Source organism: Xenopus tropicalis, chromosome 9, assembly GCF_000004195.4.
Source record: "Xenopus tropicalis strain Nigerian chromosome 9, UCB_Xtro_10.0, whole genome shotgun sequence".
In the NCBI taxonomy this organism is placed as follows: domain Eukaryota; kingdom Metazoa; phylum Chordata; class Amphibia; order Anura; family Pipidae; genus Xenopus; species Xenopus tropicalis.
This window is the reverse complement of record NC_030685.2, coordinates 84646642-84668646: the sequence shown is the minus strand read 5'-3', so window position 1 is coordinate 84668646 and position 22005 is coordinate 84646642. Positions and strand designations below refer to the sequence as shown.

General features: G+C 46.2%; 1 protein-coding gene and 1 long non-coding RNA gene across 3 annotated transcripts in view; one reads left to right on the top strand and one right to left on the bottom strand.

Annotated features, from left to right (window-relative positions):
* Positions 1-5870: 5870 nt before the first annotated feature.
* On the bottom strand, positions 5871-6785 carry LOC116407710. Its single transcript, XR_004220514.1, has 2 exons — positions 6372-6785; positions 5871-6281 (listed from the first exon to the last, which is right to left on the bottom strand). It is a non-coding gene; the product is annotated as an uncharacterized LOC116407710 (long non-coding RNA).
* Positions 6786-17199: 10414 nt separating this feature from the next.
* The window catches only part of mgat5 (alpha-1,6-mannosylglycoprotein 6-beta-N-acetylglucosaminyltransferase), a 91515-nt gene continuing 86709 nt past the window's right edge, over positions 17200-22005 (top strand). Inside the window, 1 exon segment of one of the 2 annotated variants that reach the window (NM_001126984.1) lies at positions 17200-17360. The gene's annotated coding sequence lies outside the window, so the exon portion shown is untranslated. 2 annotated transcript variants of the gene reach the window in all.

The window sequence follows — 22005 nt, the reverse complement described above, 5'->3', positions numbered from 1 at the left end:
GTTAGAAAGTGGTAACAAATCTAAATTCTGGGTGCCATTTACACAGTGAAAGTAGGAGGAGCCTTTAGTATTTAGAGACCCCGCCCCCTGTGCAACTTTGTGTTCTCTAAACCTCAATTCTCCGTTGAGAAGCGTCTGAAAAACCACATCCTCGCTTCCTATTCCTCTCTCACATATTTGCCCTGCCCTTGTTCATATTTATAAAGCTGACATTTAGGGGCAGATTTATCAAAATGTCACTGCAGTGCTTAATACATAAAAACTCACCCACGTTTCATTCATTTTCTATTGGATTTTTCGAAGTGTATTTATCAACTGGTGAGTTCGAGCACTCACCTATGGATAAATACACTTCTAAAAGTCCCATAGAAATGAGTAGAACGTGCGTGAGTTGTTATGTATTAGGCTCTACATAAAGTCCCATTGTGGTAAATCTGCCCCTTAATGTGCAAACATAATTGCAATTTTGCAAATTGTAAGCATTTAGGGGCAAACATGTGCAAAATAACCATTTGCTAAAAAAAATCATTCCCTTTTCTCTGTAATAATAAAACAGTACCTGTACTTGATCCCAACTAAGATATAATTACCCCTTATTGGGGGCAGAACAGCCCTATTGGGTTTATTTAATGGTTAAATGATTCCCTTTTCTCTGTAATAATAAAACAGTATCTGTACTTGATCCCAACTAAGATATAATTACCCCTTATTGGGGCAGAACAGCCCTATTGGGTTTATTTCATGGTTAAATGATTCCCTTTTCTCTGTAATAATAAAACAGTACCTGTACTTGATCCCAACTAAGATATAATTACCCCTTATTGGGGGCAGAACAGCCCTATTGGGTTTATTTAATGGTTAAATGATTCCCTTTTCTCTGTAATAATAAAACAGTACCTGTACTTGATCCCAACTAAGATATAATTACCCCTTATTGGGGCAGAACAGCCCTATTGGGTTTATTTTATGGTTAAATGATTCCCTTTTCTCTGTAATAATAAAACAGTACCTGTACTTGATCCCAACTAAGATATAATTACCCCTTATTGGGGGCAGAACAGCCCTATTGGGTTTATTTAATGGTTAAATGATTCCCTTTTCTCTGTAATAATAAAACAGTACCTGTACTTGATCCCAACTAAGATATAATTACCCCTTATTGGGCAGAACAGCCCTATTGGGTTTATTTTATGGTTAAATGATTCCCTTTTCTCTGTAATAATAAAACAGTACCTGTACTTGATCCCAACTAAGATATAATTACCCCTTATTGGGGGCAGAACAGCCCTATTGGGTTTATTTAATGGTTAAATGATTCCCTTTTCTCTGTAATAATAAAACAGTACCTGTACTTGATCCCAACTAAGATATAATTACCCCTTATTGGGGCAGAACAGCCCTATTGGGTTTATTTAATGGTTAAATGATTCCCTTTTCTCTGTAATAATAAAACAGTACCTGTACTTGATCCCAACTAAGATATAATTACCCCTTATTGGGGGCAGAACAGCCCTATTGGGTTTATTTAATGGTTAAATGATTCCCTTTTCTCTGTAATAATAAAACAGTACCTGTACTTGATCCCAACTAAGATATAATTACCCCTTATTGGGGCAGAACAGCCCTATTGGGTTTATTTAATGGTTAAATGATTCCCTTTTCTATACTTATTGCCTCGTGTGTCTTCACTGCTGTAGCGCAGCAGCAGTTATGTGAAATCATTTTTATATACAGCCACCAACACTGTGATGTGTAAGTACCACCCCTATGGGGGGGAGTGGGGGGCAGCGGGCAGGGTGGGAGTATGTACATAGTGATTCTCACTCTCACTGCTGCTGGGTCTGATATTTGAGCAGCTGTTCCTCTGCAAATAGAGATTTCTGGTAGGAAGATGTCCCCCCCCCCCAGATGTCAGGTCCTGGGAAGACACTGGTTTAGTTTTTGAAGACTTGTCAGTATCTCTTCCAATTGACATTGCTCATTGCCTGGAGTTGGTAAGGGCAAATATAACCTTTCCTGCATCTCTGCTTCATTAAACAAAAATACATTTGGAAAGTTGTTTTTTCTCACCCAAACATTTATTATGCCGACACATATGAGGTATCACCCCCTCCGGCTGAGGGATTCGGGCTTTGGAATCTAAAAGAAATGTAATAACGGAAGGATCACAATGTGCAAGTGTCCCCCTGGGTGTCCAACCTGCCCCATAAAGTGGAATAATGCTTCCATAGGAAAGTATCATTATAGTTTGGATGATTAATGTGATCATTTCACGGGAGCGGAATTCCTGCTGCCTAAGGCGGATTTCCTAAAGACTAACGAGACCCGGCTACTAATGAACATGGGGGGTTTAACATGATTGTACCTATAATAGCAGTGAGCTGTTACAGTGATATTCAGTATATACCCGGAGACTAGACCTGAGTAACAGCTATTCAGCACCATGGACAGGAGCACAATTCTTACATAGAAATTGCTAAAATGAAAACTGTAAAAATATTAGGAATTGCTAAAAGCAACAGCGGCTAAAGTTTATTTATGGATTTATCTATTTACTTATGGCCTGTTATTTGTATTTAGTTATTTATACAGTTTTCTGCTATTGGCATGGCTGTGTGACTTTGTTTTTTCAATATTCTTTTATCACAAATGTTCAAATACAGAGGAGTTTTATGGAGTCAATAAATGTCATTGTTGTAAGTAAACACAGTTTTATGTGTCTGATAAGAAACAATGGTAAATGTAAAAACCTGGGCTCAGGCCCTGTCATCCATAATCCAATCCGATTGGTCGCGCAACCTTATAAAAGGGCCTGTCTCGCTGAGGATCTCGAAGTCGCCTTAGCCACCACCTCAGGAGAAGCCGCACATTGGAGGCAATTGGGGGGCACTGTGTATGGGGGCACTGTCTTCAGGGGGCAATTGGGGGCACTGTGTATGGGGGCAATTGGGAGCACTATGTATGGGGGCACTGTCTTCGGGGGCAATTGGGGGCACTGTGTATGGAGGTACTTTCTTTGGGGGGCAATAGGGGGCACTGTGTATGGGGGAAATTGGGGGCACCATTGGAGGGGCACTTTGTATGGATGGCCCTGGCCAGCATAGCATTAGGAGGGCCCTGTGTATGGGGGCAAATGGGGCACTGTGTATGGGGGCACTGTCTTCAGGGGGGCAATTGGGGGCACTCTGTATGGGGGCACTGTCTTCGGGGGCACTGTGTATGGAGGTACTTTCTTTGGGGGGCAATAGGGGGCACTGTGTATGGGGGCAATTGGGGGCACTGTCTTTGGGGGGGCACTTTGTATGGATGGCCCTGGCCAACATAGCATTAGGAGGGCCCTGTGTATGGGGGCAATTGGGGCGCTGTGTATGAGGGCACTGTATTCGGGGGCAATTGGGGACACTGTGTATGGGGGCAATTGGGGCACTGTCTTTGGGAGGCACTGGCCAGCATAGAGTTAGGGGGGCCCTGATACTTTTATGTCTGTGTATTCTTTGTACTAATGGGGGGGGCCATTGAGGGGTGGCCCTTTGGGAGGGGGACCCAGAAAATTATGTTGTGAGGGGCCCCGTAATTTTTGCTGGCGGCCCTGCATACAATCTTTGAATACTATAAAAGAACACCTTTTGCAAATGGAGGTATCAAGTTTCCAAATTTACGCAACTACAACAAAGCTGCCCTTACGACACATTGGGGACTGGATATTTAACACCAATACATACAGTAATTTAGAAATCGAATATACCCTAATGGAACCACCACACCTTAACTCTCTGCTTCACCCACCACCAAATGAGCTAACAACCAGCCAGTACCAAATTACCACATTGCCCAATGACAGTATTAGAATATTCACAGGACTAAAGAAACCTGTAACCAAGCGTAGTTGATCTTTTGGGACATTGGCTGCCTAAATCAGAGCTACTTGGCCCCCAACTAGGCAGCTTATTTTATCATGGCAAGAAACCCATTGTATGTGGCATATAAAGTATTTGCCTATTCACAATGAAGCTTAAAGAGATCACGTTGCTTGCTGTAATAGGATCAGACCTCTATGAAACAAAGCTCATTCCCAAAGACAAATATAACTCTTATACCTCCCCCAGGCCATAGTTGTTGTGCTTGGGAACCACACCCCAGTGATTGGTGTAATGGATTTGCAATGATGCACCTCCAGCCCTGTACATGAAGGCTGTGCATAGGGAGGGGGCACACCATTTAGGTGAAAGTGCTCATCAATTAGGGCTGCCACTTTTCAGTGCGTATCTCTGGGCAGAAGCGGGGGCGTGATGTCATGTGGGTGGGCTGGTGACATTGTGGGGGGGGGGCTGGTGACATCATGGGGCAAAGCTATGACATCTTTATTGACCAATCGCCTTGTCAGTCTTGGAGAGTCCAATTTGGGAAATTGGACAGTCAGTTTTGACAGGGGAACACTGGACAGGTAAGTGATGCCTATCTGCTATACAGTACCTTACTGATCACCTAATAGAGCAGGAGTCCCCAACCTTTTATACCCATGAACCACATTCAAATGGAAACATGTTTGGAGAGCAACACAAGCATTAAAAAAGTTCCTGGGGGTGCCAATGAGAGCTATAATTGGTTATTTAATAGCCCCTATATGGACTGGCAGCCTACAGGGGGCTCTGTTTGGCGATAACACTGAGTTTTTATACAATCAAAACGTACCTCCTTTCCAGAAATTCAAAAACAAGCACCTACTTTGAGGCCACCGGGAGCAACATCCAAAGGGTCGGGGAGCAACTGGTTGGGGATCACTGTAATAGGGGTATCCATTGGTCAACACATGACCTCCTTCTCTCCTCCTCACTCATTACTTCTTTGCACTCCTGCATCCAGGACTTTCATGTTGTGCTCCCATCTCCTGGAATGCTTTGCCTCGTCCCATTAGACACCCTCAGAGCCCACAGGCTTTCAAACCATCACTTAAGACCCAGTTTTTCATTCAAGCCTATAACCCAGTAATCCCCAACCAGTGGCTCAGGGGCAACATGTTGCTCCCCAACCCCTTGGATGTTGCTCTCAGTGCTCCCAAACCAGGGGGTTATTTTTGAATTCCTGACTTGGGGGCAAGTTTTGGTTGAATAAAAACAAGATTTCCTACCAAATAAAGCCCCTGTAAGCTGATAGGGTGCATAGAGGCCCCTAATAGCCAATCACAGCCCTTATTTGGCTCCTCCATGAACTTTTATGATGCTTGTGTTGCTCCCCAAGTCTTTTTACATTTGACTGTGGCTCACGAGTAAGAAAGGTTGGGGATCCCTGCTATAACCCAAGCTTGCAGATATTTGACCAACCAACTAACGCCCTTTCTCTTTGCTCCCACACACTAACTACTGGTATCCATCTTTCACTATGCACTTAGCTTTGCTCCTACCCAACAGAAACACAACAGTCACACTGGTTACCCTCAACCTATGTCTTCCTTCCTTTTCCTCTTAGATTGTAAGCTCTTTTGACCAGAGCCCTCCCCCTACCATCTCCTAACAGTATCCAGTTTTAACTGTAAATAGATTCTGTTGAAATATTTGTCTGGATATGCAAACTCTTAGGTCTTTTATTTGGATCCCTTTATTCTGTAAAGTGCAGTGGGGAATGATGGCCCTATAATAATAATAATAATATACAGATAGGTCCGATGCTTTCCTGCATACTTATAATATATATAATATTCTGTCAATGTTTGTGAACCTTTACATATCCACCAGTGAATGTTATAACAAACTCATACAGTATTGGATTAACTAGTATCTTAGGTTTAGTAGCACTTTATGCACCCCTCCCTACCTATCTCCGCTCCTGTACCCCTCTATACGATATTATGAAATTAGACAGCAGAGAAGGAGTAACAGTTACAGAAAACTTTATATTCTTTCTCTTTTTCCGTGTTCACTTCCACAGGCAATATGTACGTTAGAAGCCAGTACCAGCTGTCTCTTTATTGCAACTGACATGTCAGTATGACAGAAATATAGACTTTAATAACAATACTGAGATCAAAAAAATATATATCAAACCCTGTGAAAATTCACTGAATGCAGGAAAGTTTCCCCTTAACAAAAGATGGATTTTCTCTCTGTTCCCTTTGTTCTGACATAACAATAGTAGACAGTCTGCATTCATAAATCTCTCTTCCGTGAGTCTTTGGGTAGAAATCTTGCTGAAAACGAGTCAATCCGTCTTTTTTTTCCACATCATTTTTTTTTCTTTCTCAAAAAAAAAGGCAAAGAGATGCCAAAATCCCTCAGCAGATGACTCTGTAGATGAAACATGAATGTGGAGAATAAGTGTGATGGCTGAGCCATGTTGTTAATTAGCGTATGGTCTGGAAAGACGCTGTTAATTACCCGTCAGGAAAATAAGAGCAGATTTTTCCGAAGGCGCAGTAAAGCCCCGGCGGATCAGCGTCGATAGCCTGCTTAACGCGGCGCTTGTACATCAATCCTAAGTAGATTTGCTCACAGTCGGGGCTAAAGATTCAATAAGGTTCTCGTCGGAAAAGGCCTCATTCATGGGAAGCTGCGATGGGAGGAACAGGGTTCCCCGTTGCCCTAAGTGAAAAGTTAACAATCTACGTTAGCTGTCAATGTTATACTGGGAGTTTTACTTTAACTAGTTGTACTACATTTTGGACCCTATTAACTAAACTTTGGGCAATGTACAAAGTTCAAAAAATAGGCACGCCATGTTTTACCCACAGTGCACTGCATTCTTTCAGAATTCCAGCATGTTTGCATGTTCTGCTAGTAGGAGTGCCTTCCTGGGTTGGACTGGGCCGATGGGACACCGGGAAAAAACCCAGTGGGGCTTGGCACTTATGGGCCCCCGCAGGCCAAGAACTGATCCCCACTGGGCGCTGAGGGCCCGCAGGTCCCCCTCTCCTTACGCACCTTAGAATGCATGCTCAGGGGAGGGGGGTGGGTGGCCGGCAGGGGCTGGGGGGGCTGTGAAGGGGCCACTGCGGGGTCCCTCGGGGGGGGAGCGGGGCTCCTGGATCCTAGGGAAGAAAAAAAAAATGTCACGGTTGCTTAGTCCTGCTCATACCTGATGCACTCTTACCTTCCAATTTGTGCCTGTATGTTACCCAACCACTCAGATTGTAAGCTCTACGGGGCAGGGACCTCCTTCCTACTGTGTCTCATACCCCATGGCACTTATTCCCTGTGTATTTATACATATATATATTTATTGTATTTATTTATTATAACACTTGTCCTCCCTGTGTGTAATTTTGTAAGATTGTACAGCGCTGCGTACCCTTGTGGTGTAATAAATAAAGTTATACATACATACCCCCAGTCCAACCCTGGTGCCTTCCACTAGATGCAAGTTAGTGACCTGTGTGGGTCTAATCTAGCATCCCCCCCCCAATAACCTCCATTTATAGGTATGCAGATCTGCCACCTAATCAGACTAGGGATGCATCAAATCCACAATTTTAGGATCCGGCTGAACCCCAAATCCTTTGTGAAAGATCCGTGAATACCGAAGTGATATGCAAATTAGGGCCACGCGGGGTTAAAGAGAACCATGGGGGGGGAAATTTTTCAGCTTTGGTGTTTATGTGACAAAAAGTCACATGGTTGTAAAATTCAGATTCGTTTTGGCCAGAGGCGTGGATTTAGCTGAATCTGAATCCTGCTGAAAAAGCCCGAATTTTGGCTGAATCCCGAATCGAATCCTGGATCCCTAACTCAGACCTTTATCTTTAACCTGCCCGTTGGCCTTTATAAAATGGAAGTGATGATTATCATACACCGGAAGTGATGTATCCTGAGGGAAATGGCAAGTGAGGAAGAAAACCCATTGACCTGACTTACCCATACCTGCAGGGTTGGACTGGGCCGGTGGCGCACTGGGAAAAAACCTTTTGGGCCCCAATGTCCCAGACCCTATCCCCGCCGGCACTCCCTCACTCGTCTCCCTTCCCCAATCACTCTGAAGATAAGTAGTAGATAAGTTGGGTGGGTGTCAGGGGCCCTGGGGGGGTGTGGGGGCCCCTAGCAGTAGCCCCAGTGGGCCCTGCACACACCAGTCCAACTCTCCATACCTGCACCTGCAATTCCTACCTGAAACCTGCCAAACCCCCGCATTTATTTAGAATGACCCATGAGTACCCAACCTACCCAACCCAGGCTCTCATGTAAGCTGTACATCAAACCCAGCTCCTTAATGTGGGCATGGCAATGCATGGGCATCAATGTGGGCATGGCAATGCATGGGCATCAATGTGGGCATGGCAATGCATGGGCATCAATGTGGGCATGGCAATGCATGGGCATCAATGTGGGCATGGCAATGCATGGGCATCAATGTGGGCATGGCAATGCATGGGCATCAATGTGGGCATGGCAATGCATGGGCATCAATGTGGGCATGGCAATGCATGGGCATCAATGTGGGCATGGCAATGTATGGGCATCAATGTGGGCATGGCAATGTACACAGAATAAATACAGAATAAATACAGAATAAACAGCCATGTTCAGATGAGCAGAGTTCTCCCCTAACTAGGAATGTTATTTATTACTCAGTGCCAGCCTATTCAAAATAGCTTAATAATCAACTGCCCTCTGGACCTCTTCAACAAGAATCTCTTAGAGAGGGTGCATAGATTATATAGAGAAAGTATTTCAGCCCATGGCATGCTCAGCTAAAGGTCTTTAGCAACAGTGACATAAAGTGTTACTGTCGCCATCTTGCCCCACCATTAGGATTGTGGTCAGGCTGGTTTTTCACCAGCCTAGCCAGTAAAATACCAGCCAAGGCCAGGGCCAGTACAATGTAGTTGCTAGTAAATATGTAATAACTAGTCCTCTGGCCCTGGCCTGCCCCATTTGCCTCTGAAACACCCCTTCCAATTCCCTCTCCCAGCTCGCTTCACTAGTGGGCATTCACCAATGGAATTTAATATACTAGCACACATTGCCACATTTTTTACCTTCTCAGAATTCCAGGGTAAATAATTGTGGTGTCAGTTTTTGCCAGTCAGCCTGTGGAACCACCTCTGGGGTGCGGTTGGGCATAGTATCAATAAAGGAAAGACTGTAATATCGGTCCCTTAGAACGATTCGCAGCTAATTGGCCCGTGTATGGGCACTACCGACGGGCCTGCCCGACCGATATCTGGCCTGAAATCGGGCAGGTTAAAAAATCTAGTCGGATCGGGGACCACATCGGCTCGTGGATGTGGTCCCCGGACTGACTTTTCCTATGCCCGTAGATTCTCCCAATATCGCCCACCCATAGGTGGGGATATCGGGAGAAGATCCGCTCGCTTGGTGACATCGCCAAGCGAGCGGATCTGCCCGTGTATGGGGACCTTTATAGCTTATATCAACAAAACTGCTGTCTAGTAGTAGGTAGGTAGTAGGTATTCAAATTGAAATAGGGATAAATGGCATAAGTTACATAGCAGATAACAGAAAAGCTCTGTAAAACACCATTGTATTCATCCGTTCCGAGTTCATCCGTTATCTGCTATGAAACCTGTGCCTTTTCTCCTTTTTCCAGATTAAATGGCTGCCCCCATGACTACACAGCAGCTTGTTTATATAAACTATAGTAGCGTTTCTGAAACAAACACACAACCTTTACCAGAGCAGGTCTTTTATATTAATTACTTTAAAACACTTTTGGTGTTACTGTTCCTTTAATAGTGGTAAAGCCAACTATGGATCACAATTTTACACTTTGCCCTTGTGCTTGCTTTTGTCAATGCCCTTTTCATAGACCATGGAAGAGGTAGCACTGCTGTTTGACTTCTTCAAATGCAATTTTGGTAAATGAAAACAGTACAAAGCAATTTCACGGGAGAGGACAAATTGGAGAAAACAAGCTCTGTTGAATGGACCAGCTGGATGCTGTATAAACCCTAAAAAAAAAAATAAAAACAAATCTTTCGATGTTGTAAGGGAATAAGTATGGAGCCAGAGAACAATAGATGAAATGCGGAAATTACATGCGGAGCATTTACCTTTCAGTGTTGCCATTAAACAAATACAATAGGAAATGAGATTAGAAGGCATAGTTGCCCTTTGAACAATGCACTCACATGAAGGTGTTACCATTATACAATCTGCCCAACTGAACCATATCTTCAATTCCAGTAAAATGATTCTCTGATATCTCAAGCATTGTTGTCCGTCAGGGAGCAATAATCCTTTATCTTTGACCAACTCTATAGCCACGGGAACATACTGGTCTCTTTATGGCTCTGTGAAGGGGCGAGGAGGAGTTGGTAAGACAATAGCGTGTTTATTGCCAGAAATACATTGATGACGTTATTGTTAATGAAGAATGACCCTGAAAATGTTATCCCACTGAATAGCATAGCAATAATAATATTCACGTTAGTGGTAATTATAATAACCAAGAGGTTGATTTGCTGCTGCTGCTAAATAGCAACAAATAAATTCTACACTATTGTAAATCTTATTACTAAGGGCAAAGGCACCCAAGGAAATCTGTGCTGCCCATGGGGAGATTGCTTCCATGAAGCTCTTGGGCTGTTTCTTGGTATTGGATAACACCGTCCCTAAATGAAGTTTTTGGGCCCCACAGCAAAATCAATTCAGGGCCTACCTAAATTTTGTAAATAAGACATTCTCCTAAAGATGCACAGAATCGACTTTTTTGTGGATTTGGCCAAATACCTAATTTACACATTTTTGGGCGAATCTTGAACTGAATGCAAATTAGCAATATTCTGGGGGTTGGGAAATTCACATGCAAAGCATGGAGAAAAGGGTCTCTGGGGTCATGTGGTTAAAGCAGGGCCAGAACTAGGGGTAGGCACAGGAGGCACGTGCCTAGGGTACAATGGGTTAAGGGCAACAAGCAGGTACCCCTTCGGCATATTTACTCTGAGTTCCATCCCTTCTGCAGCTCATCTGCGAGCCCGACTCTGTCCTGCTCTTCCCTCAACCAGCCTGTCACTGATCCCTCCTGTGATCCTTCCCCTGCCCTCAATAAGTAGTGCGGGTAGTTCTGGTAGCAGGAGCGGGGGGGGGGGGGCAAGAAAGGAATAGGTGGGGTGACAGGAGTCGGGTCCTGCCTTGGGAGCAATTAGCCCAAGGTCTGGCATGGGGTGTAAAGGCTTGTGATCTTAAAGATTTGGATTCAGGGATGGACTCGGGGGTTGCAGGGCCCCACACGCCCCCTAAAGACACCTGGTATGGCCCCTACACATGCCCCGGGGGCCCCTGCCGCCCACCCAACCCCCTGCCCCAAATGTGCATACTTAATCCTTACAGTAGGGACGTCGGGAGAGGGAGATCTGTGGGCCGTGGGGAGCACCAGCGGGGATCAGGACAGGGCCAGTCCAACCATGTTTGTATTTGGGTTAGCTTGGCACTGCAATTTGGCCAAATCTGGTTCAGCTTGGCACTGCAATTTGGCCAAATCTGGTTCAGCTTGGCACTGCACACTGCAATTTGGCCCTAGTCAGACTGAGATTTAAAATAGACCCTGGCGTTTCAAGTGCACAGAGGCCCAAACAGACCTAATAAATATTAAACGTCAATGGCATCTTACAGCTTTTGCCAGACTGTACTGATTGCTGGTTCTGGCCTGATCCCTAGTGTTAATGCTGCCATTTCTTGAACCCAGGACTAATAACGGATCAGAGCAGGCTGGGCGGGTTCATTACAAGTTGGTATGTATGGAGGCAAGTACAGTACATTTGTCAATAGCTCCTATGTGTGATTCATTTTACATCCAAAAAGAGATTTTATTTTTTTGCATGCACTTTAAAATTAGCACTGTTCTATCTATACCTGAAATGGAACAGAATTAGTATGATGTGATAATGGGGTGTCTTCAATAAATATATTAAATAGGTAGGTGTCAGAATTATTGTGAGCGAAAGTGAAGAATGATAATATTTTAGGAAACCAAAGTTAAAGCTTGACAAATGCGTCTCTTTGATCATCAAATGCAGACGAAAGTGGGAAAAAAACATCACACTTTTTTAAATAGAAAACATGGTGAGAACTAAACCGGTGTTAACTGCAAGTGATATTAAACCCATTTACACTGCTATGCATGGCATCAGATACAGAGAGGAAAATTGGCACCAATGCGCTAATTGCGTGAGTGGACCCCATAGGAGGTTGATATCTATATATATATGTATATAACTGTGTTATACAGCACATTCATTGTCACATTGGAACAAAATTCCATACCAAAAAGAGATGAACTATTTTATTTTATAATGTAGGATTGCTTGTGCTGATCGAATCTGATACACTGCTGAACAAACCTGCCAGAGGGATTTCTGACTTTTCAGATTCAAGCCTCCATTTCTAACGTTTTTTCACAGCCCCCTTAGCACATAAGGCAGGGTATAAAATAAGCTCTTAAGGTGGCCATACACACTAAGATCCGCTCGCTGGGCGAGGTTGCCAAGTGAGCGGATCTTCTCCCGATATCCCCACCTACGGGTGGGCAATATCAGGCTAAGAAGGTGGGTATAGGCATCCCGATCCGACAAGCTGATGCGGTCCCCCATCCGACTGATTTTCAAACCTGCCTGACCGAGATCTTCCCAATTTCAGGCCAGATGTTGGTAAGGCAGGCCCATCATTAGTGCCCATTGTGAAAGAAAAAAAGAAACCATCTTGTTTCTTTACTCCATCTTGTTCATATCATTTAATATTAGAGGTTTTTTTTTTTTAAATACATTGTATAAGAATGTTTTTTCTTGCTGTTGAACTTTTTGATGAGCCATTAAACTTGTGACAAAGGGGCCCATGGGTGTTGGCCAACTGGGCCTCTTTGCCTGTTCTGTTCTTAGAGATAACAGAGCCAACTACTGATAAGAGTGCTTCACAGTTAAGCTGGCCATACACGCACCGATAATACCAAAAGAAACCTTGTTTCGTACAATATTTGGTGCATGTATGGCAAGTCGGCGAGTCGACCGATATTGCAGGAAGCTGCTGATATCGGTCGACTCGCCGATCGGGCTAGTTAAAAGGTTTTGATCAGGCGCTATAGAAGGCGCCTGACCAAAATCCTATTGTTTCTACCTCCTTATCTGCCGTTTCAGCCCTGAACGGTTTGTGGCTGATTGTACGATCTTTCGTGCGACCCAGGGCACAAATAAGCACTCACCCCAAATCTCCCCCTATCTGGCCTTCAGGCTGGGCCCCCTTAGCCCATAACAAGGTTACAGATATATAGAAACATTGGGGTAACAGTCACCCTGCTATAGTTCCAGGGGTACCCAGGGCACAAATAAGCACTCACCCCAAATCCCCCCCTAACTGGCCTTCAGGCTGGGCCCCCTTAGCCCATAACAAGGTTACAGATATATAGAAACATTGGGGTAACAGTCACCCTGCTATAGTTCCAGGGGTACCCAGGGCACAAATAAGCACTCACCCCAAATCCCCCCCTAACTGGCCTTCAGGCTGGGCCCCCTTAGCCCATAACAAGGTAACAGATATAGAGAAACATTGGGGTAACAGTCACCCTGCTATAGTTCCAGGGGTACCCAGGGCACAAATAAGCACTCACTCCAAATCTCCCCCCAACTGGCCTTCAGGCTGGGCCCCCTTAGCCCATAACAAGGTTACAGATATATAGAAACATTGGGGTAACAGTCACCCTGCTATAGTTCCAGGGGTACCCAGGGCACAAATAAGCACTCACCCCAAATCCCCCCCTAACTGGCCTTCAGGCTGGGCCCCCTTAGCCCATAACAAGGTTACAGATATATAGAAACATTGGGGTAACAGTCACCCTGCTATAGTTCCAGGGGTACCCAGGGCACAAATAAGCACTCACCCCAAATCCCCCCCTAACTGGCCTTCAGGCTGGGCCCCCTTAGCCCATAACAAGGTAACAGATATAGAGAAACATTGGGGTAACAGTCACCCTGCTATAGTTCCAGGGGTACCCAGGGCACAAATAAGCACTCACTCCAAATCTCCCCCCAACTGGCCTTCAGGCTGGGCCCCCTTAGCCCATAACAAGGTTACAGATATATAGAAACATTGGGGTAACAGTCACCCTGCTATAGTTCCAGGGGTACCCAGGGCACAAATAAGCACTCACCCCAAATCCCCCCCTAACTGGCCTTCAGGCTGGGCCCCCTTAGCCCATAACAAGGTTACAGATATATAGAAACATTGGGGTAACAGTCACCCTGCTATAGTTCCAGGGGTACCCAGGGCACAAATAAGCACTCACCCCAAATCCCCCCCTAACTGGCCTTCAGGCTGGGCCCCCTTAGCTCATAACAAGGTTACAGATATATAGAAACATTGGGGTAACAGTCACCCTGCTATAGTTCCAGGGGTACGCAGGGCACAAATAAGCACTCACCACAAATTTCCCCCTAATTGACTGTAAGACTGAACTGCGCTGCCCTATGCTGCCTGTGTGTGCCATACTTTGCCTGCCCTTTGCTGCCTGTGTGTGCCATACTCTGCCTGCCCTACCCTGCCTGTGTGTGCCATACTTTGCCTGCCCTATGCTGCCTGTGTGTGCCATACTCTGCCTGCCCTATGCTGCCTGTGTGTGCCATACTCTGCCTGCCCTATGCTGCCTGTGTGTGCCATACTCTGCCTGCCCTTTGCTGCCTGTGTGTGCCATACTCTGCCTGCCCTACCCTGCCTGTGTGTGCCATACTTTGCCTGCCCTATGCTGCCTGTGTGTGCCATACTCTGCCTGCCCTATGCTGCCTGTGTGTGCCATACTCTGCCTGCCCTATGCTGCCTGTGTGTGCCATACTCTACCTGCCCTATGCTGCCTGTGTGTGCCATACTCTGCCTGCTCTATGCTGCCTGTGTATGCCATACTCTACCTGCCCTATGCTGCCTGTGTGTGCCATACTCTGCCTGCCCTATGCTGTCCATGGGTGGTGAGCCTGGCATGGGGTTTGTTCTGGGAGTTTGTTAGCATTTGGAAATTGTTGTAAGGGGTCCCTAAGGTATGTAATTATTATGTACTGGGGGTTGCTGTGCTATCCACAGGGGAGGAGGCCTATAGATTTAAGGGTGCGGCTTAATATGATTTAATAAACTTCTTTCACACAAGTAATGGATAATACCCCTGCAGTGGGCACTAATAATTTGGGTTTTGGCTGTGCTACCACCATTAATGTGGAGATGGTCTTATAAGCTGTTGTGATAACATGGGTGTAATTTGAAATGGGTGTGGTTTAAAAGGGGGCGTGGTCAAAACTGGCTTCCATTATCAGCCCTCCACCATGTAGGCCATAATAATTCCGGCCCTGGGTAGCACAGAAGTTGCACAGCACTGTTCTAAATGGTTGCTCTGAGCTGGGGCCACCTGAACAGTGCCAAAGCCAAGGAGGTTCTATAAGTCAACTCTACTGGCAACTGCAGCCTTGTATAATATGGTTACAGAACCCCTTAGTGACTACTTCTGATACCTTTCTGCTAATTTACAAACCCCACACCAATATTTATCCAACAATAATACAGTTCACACTCAGAGAATCTGATGGGAAAGATAAAGGGCTTGTGTTAATTAATTGCCTAATCATTCATTAAGATAAGGAGACATAGGAGGATCAGAATTCAAATTAGTCATTTAAAAAAAAATCATCTTCAGCTATTAATATAGAGTGTAGAGAGTATATTAATAGATTAAAAGTGAAAATACTGATTTGTATGGTAGCCAAAAGTGTAATATAGAAACATATACATTTTTATTTGAATGTGTGTGATACTTGTAACGCAAAAAAATAATTACAAATATATGCATTTTATTAATAAAGCGGTCTGTAAATAAATTACATAACTGAATTGGTGTGATAACTCTTATTTTTAATGTGACGATTAAATGCAATAAACTGAAATGCCCTATTTTACAGAACGTCAATACCAAAACTGTAATTAACGAAACTTAATTCCAACCAACTTTCCAACTGAAATGTTTTAGTGCTTCAAAAGTTATTTGTAAATGTAATTGCTATTGAAAGCAGCATTTGGAACCCCTGGTTACTTTTTTAAGCTAATGTTGCAAAGTTCTGTCTCCTCCAGCGAGTCCGGTCAGTCTCCTCCAGCGAGTCCGGTCTGTCTCCCCCAGCGAGTCGGGTCTGTCAGGCTGCTGCCTTGTGTTACACTGTTTCATATGCCGGAGCCCCCAGGGCAGGGAATAGAAAGGGACAGGCAAACACTGCTTCTAATAGCAATTATAAATACAAATAAGTCAAAAACCATTGCAAATATTTAATGAATGTATATTGCAAAGCTGCTTAGAATTATGTTTTGGGTTGACTTGTCCTTTAAGGTTTTATCAGGGGTGTAACTTGGGAGTCCTGTGACCCCATCAGATGCCTCAGTAAGTGGCTTATCAGGCCTCCTCTGCCCCAGGCCCAAGTGCAGCCCCCGCCAGATCAGCCTGGAGTTAGCGGCAGAAGGGGATTCATGTGACTTTACCTACAGGCAAGTTCAGGCCTTGGGTCGGCTCTGGTAGTTACAACACTGCTTGTCATTCTTTAGTTCTGGAGGGAGCCATGAATGGAGCTTTTGTTTATTTTCTACACATGTATATTCTACTACGTTATCTGCACTGTAAAAATCAGCCCTATTGCCCCCTTTTCTTATCCCACTGCTTTATAGCAACTTATTTATATAAATAGCAGTTTCTGAAGCAAACACACCATTTTCACCTGCACAAAACGCATTTAGAAGTTTAATAGTATTTTGGATATAATTAGATTTCTGTGATATTTCCAGTTGTCATGTTAGTGCTTATACTTGTAATCTCCTGTGGAAAATGTATACTTTGCAATAATTGAGCACATGAGGAAGTCTGTGAGGAGAAAGAAGGAACAACCTCTCTCTTTGCCTTTCACACTCTGCCTGAGCTCTACAAGGGCGGGTTACTGCTGCCCTTGCTAAGTCCCGCCCTTTAGAGTTGACTGACAACGCTTTCCCATTGCTTATTGGACAAGCCCCTGTCGCTCTGATTTTCGGCACCTACCACTGCTCTGAGAAGGCGGGAGCATCCTTTTATTACGCCAGAGCACATCCGAGACAACAAATCCTCCCTATTCTGCAGCGGTTGGTTGCGCCCGTCACTTGCTGCTGGTGAGAGTATCGTTCAGTCTCCGCCCCTCTCTGCGCGTTCCCGTGGCTGTAGGGCAGAGGCGCGCCCCCGGTTCTTGCTTACAGTCCGTGTGACAGGAGGAAGGCGCTGCGGGTCCGGGGGCTGCAAGGTGCTGGGTGCAGGGGGAGGTACAGATGGGCAATGGAAGGAAGGTGCCCCTGTCATGATGGGAGCTGCTGCCGGTGTGAGGCTGCCCTAGTCGGAAGGAGGAGACACGATAGCCCGGCTCTGCAGGCTGGTACCAGGTACTGTCCCTGAGCATAGGGGGCTTGGGTGGGTGGGGGTGGGGGGAATGTCACATCTCGGCTTCTGCATGGCTGGGAAGGGGTTAACTCTGTGTCATGCTTGGCCCTTTAAATGCCTACAAACCTGCTCACTCTGCTTGGACTACAACTCCCAGAATCCCCTAGATGGAGGGCAGCAGCAGGTTGGACCTCTGGCAGACAACTTCATTATATATATAGGGTGTCTTACCTGCACCCCCAGCACCCTAACAGCTGGGAGGCATTGGGTGCTCATCCCTCATGTGGGTTCTATCAGCACTCTCAGCTCTCTCAGCACTCTCAGCACTCTCAGCACTCTCAGCACAGCAGCAGCTGTCTCTGCCTGGGACTGTCTACTCTGGGACCCACCTTGCTGCCCCTGTTCAACTGCAACTTGCTTCCCAGTTGGAAGGATAAAGGTGGGTGCAAGCGGGGTAACCCCTAATAGGCCCAGGGGAGCCCTGCGGAGCAATAGTCAGGGCCCAACATTAGCTCCCCTTATGTTTTTATTCACTGGGAATGCTCTATAATTGTGGTGTGTGTGTATAGTAAGGCAAGATGGGAGTGTCTGGGATATTGTGTATAGTAAAGCAAGTTTGTGCCAGGAATGGGACTGTGTGGGATAGGACTGCTTGGGATTTTGTGTATAGTAAGGCAAGATGGGAGTGTCTGGGATACTGTGTATAGTAAAGCAAGTTTGTGCCAGGAATGGGACTGTGTGGGATAGGACTTCTTGGGATTTTGTGTATAGTAAGGCAAGATGGGAGTGTCTGGGATACTGTGTATAGTAAAGCAAGTTTGTGCCAGGAATGGGACTGTGTGGGATAGGACTGCTTGGGATTTTGTGTATAGTAAGGCAAGATGGTGTCAGGGATGGGACTGCATGAGATTTTGTGTATAGTAAGGCAAGATGGTGTCAGGGATGGGACTGGGTGGGATTTTGTGTATAGTAAGGCAAGGTGGTGTCAGGAATGAGACTGGGTGGGATATTGTGTATAGAAAAGCAAATTTGTGCTAGGAATGGGACTGTGTGGGATAGGACTGCATGGGATTTTGTGTATAGTAAGGCAAGATGGTGTCAGGGATGGGACTGGGTGAGATTTTGTGTATAGTAAGGCAAGATGGTGTCAGGGATGGGACTGCATGAGATTTTGTGTATAGTAAGGCAAGATGGTGTCAGGGATGGGACTGGGTGGGATTTTGTGTATAGTAAGGCACGGTGGTGTCAGGAATAAGACTGGGTGGGATATTGTGTATAGTAAGGTAGTATGGTGTCAGGAATGGGACTGTGTGGGATATTGTGTATAGTAAGTCAAGGTGGTGTCAGGAATTAGACTGGGTGGGATATTGTGTATAGTAAGGCGAGATTGTGTCAGGGATAGGACTGCATGGAATATTGTGTATAGTAAGGTAGTATGGTGTCGGAGGTTGGACCATGTGGGATGTTGTGTAAAGTAAGGCAACTTGGTGTCGGGGATCTGTAACTGTGTGGTAGTAGGTATATAGTAAGGCAAGATAAAGTCAGGTCTGTGAGAGAAGTCTCCATCTCCAGCTGTTTTGGAACTGAAACCCCCAACATCTGCCAACATCCGAACACTGGGAATTGCAGTTGGGGGGGCGCGCAGTTTTATATTCTCAAACCCGCATGGTCATTTGCTTTGTGTGAATTAAAAACAAACACGGGTGGAAAGGGTTAATGCAAATCGACCCCCCCTGGGGCAGTTATATGGATACTGGGCCCTATAGAAACGATGCGTTAGTTGCGCTGTCACGCACAGCCCTGCTCCGTGTATGAGACAGCAGCGACTTCATTAGTGTGTCAGGAACTCCCAGCATTCCACCCATTGGCAGCTGGAGGGCCACAGGCTGGCATCCCTCATGGTATAGACAGTTGGCATAATGTGCCCTTTATACTTTTAGCTACACCTTCTCTCCCCTGTGTGCCGGAGGAGGGGCCGGATCAGTGCCGTTATATCCCAGCCCTGCTCCTTATTCCTGGAGCACCTGGTGCCCTGAGGGTTCTGAGTTGGCAGCAAAGCACAGGGGGGCCGCCAGGCTTGGATTGCCCCCATCACATCCTCTGGTTGGTGCTTTTGGCCATGGATCACATGGTTTACATCCCCTTCCCAGCGTCCTGCTGCCAGATTGTCTGGAGACGGGGCAGGGGTCAGATCTCCCAGCATGCACGGCTGTGTGCCCTCAGCCAGCATATAGAGTGCCCGGGGGCACGTGGGTCCCAGCTTTGCTTTCCCCACTGCAGGTCAGTGCATTCTTGGATCCCTCGTCCCATAAGCCTCCCATTGTGTATCCTGCTGGAAATTCTCTGCTTGTGGCTTTGGCAGCCGAGTGCAGAAAGCAAATATCGTTATTTGGTGTTGAAAGTGATCCGCGTGTGACATTCCTCTAGGTCTCGCCTCGTTACTCGCCTATCCCTAATTATTTCCTTATTACACCTTCTAATTGTGCGCTTCTGTATACTGTGTGTTAACAATAATAACGATGTGTAATTCTACCTGCACCTTGTTCTGCAGTGGTTACTTTTCTGGGGTACAACTGGCTATTACATTGCGCTGTATCTTTCCCCCCAGCACCCCTTAAGCACCCCCTTTCTACTTATGTACTGTCCCCTACACTTACCTTCCCTTTACTTCATTGTGCAAAGCACTTTATGTCCACTGCACCATCTCTCCCTACTATACCTGCTATCCCACAGCCCCAGTCCCTTCCCAGAGGCTATTATCCCCCCACTGCTACTATAGGCACCATCTCTCCCTACTATACCTGTTATCCCACAGCCCCAGTCCCTTCCCAGAGGCTATTATCCCCCCACTGCTACTATAGGCACCATCTCTCCCTACTATACCTGCTATCCCACAGCCCCAGTCCCTTCCCAGAGGCTATTATCCCCCCACTGCTACTATAGGCACCATCTCTCCCTACTATACCTGCTATCCCACAGCCCCAGTCCCTTCCCAGAGGCTATTATCCCCCACTGTTACTATAGGCACCATCTCTCCCTACTATACCTGCTATCCCACAGCCCCAGTCCCTTCCCAGAGGCTATTATCCCCCCACTGCTACTATAGGCACCATCTCTCCCTACTATACCTGCTATCCCACAGCCCCAGTCCCTTCCCAGAGGCTATTATCCCCCCACTGCTACTATAGGCACCATCTCTCCCTACTATACCTGCTATCCCACAGCCCCAGTCCCTTCCCAGAGGCTATTATCCCCCCACTGCTACTATAGGCACCATCTCTCCCTACTATACCTGCTATCCCACAGCCCCAGTCCCTTCCCAGAGGCTATTATCCCCCACTGCTACTATAGGCACCATCTCTCCCTACTATACCTGCTATCCCACAGCCCCAGTCCCTTCCCAGAGGCTATTATCCCACTGCTACTATAGGCACCATCTCTCCCTACTATACCTGCTATCCCACAGCCCAAGTCCCTTCCCAGAGGCTATTATCCCACTGCTACTATAGGCACCATCTCTCCCTACTATACCTGCTATCCCACAGCCCCAGTCCCTTCCCAGAGGCTATTATCCCCCACTGTTACTATAGGCACCATCTCTCCCTACTATACCTGCTATCCCACAGCCCCAGTCCCTTCCCAGAGGCTATTATCCCACTGCTACTATAGGCACCATCTCTCCCTACTATACCTGCTATCCCACAGCCCCAGTCCCTTCCCAGAGGCTATTATCCCCCCACTGCTACTATAGGCACCATCTCTCCCTACTATACCTGCTACCCCACAGCCCCAGTCCCTTCCCAGAGGCTATTATCCCCCCGCTGCTACTATAGGCACCATCTCTCCCTACTATACCTGCTATCCCACAGCCCCAGTCCCTTCCCAGAGGCTATTATCCCCCCACTGCTACTATAGGCACCATCTCTCCCTACTATACCTGCTATCCCACAGCCCCAGTCCCTTCCCAGAGGCTATTATCCCCCCACTGCTACTATAGGCACCATCTCTCCCTACTATACCTGCTATCCCACAGCCCCAGTCCCTTCCCAGAGGCTATTATCCCCCCACTGCTACTATAGGCACCATCTCTCCCTACTATACCTGCTATCCCACAGCCCCAGTCCCTTCCCAGAGGCTATTATCCCCCCACTGCTACTATAGGCACCATCTCTCCCTACTATTCCTGCTATCCCACAGCCCCAGTCCCTTTCAAGCTATGCAAACCTTAAACATACATACATATCATTTAATGTGAGGCTGTTTAGATGTCACTGTAGTAAATACCAGTAGTGTAGCTACAACTGTTCCTCAGGGGTTACACATTGAGTAACGCTGGAGGTATTTGCCCAGCGTAGCTTTCAAGAGGAAATTATATGTTCCGTTCCAGTAAGAGAAAAGGTGCAAAAACACAAACTCGGGGTTGGCTTTAAATTTCACTAATATCACTAAACCAAGAAATGACGTAAGCCTCTCCCTTAGGCAGACTGGGTGCCCCGGCAGGGTTGGGTGGCACAGCTCGGCACCCTCGGCGCACATAGGGAAACAGTATCACTTCAGCTGTGGAAAAGATTCACAGAATTGTCCAAAGCTGAATTTTGCTTTTCCTCTCGCTGATCCTCTGGCTCAGAAACCATCTTGTACATTAGT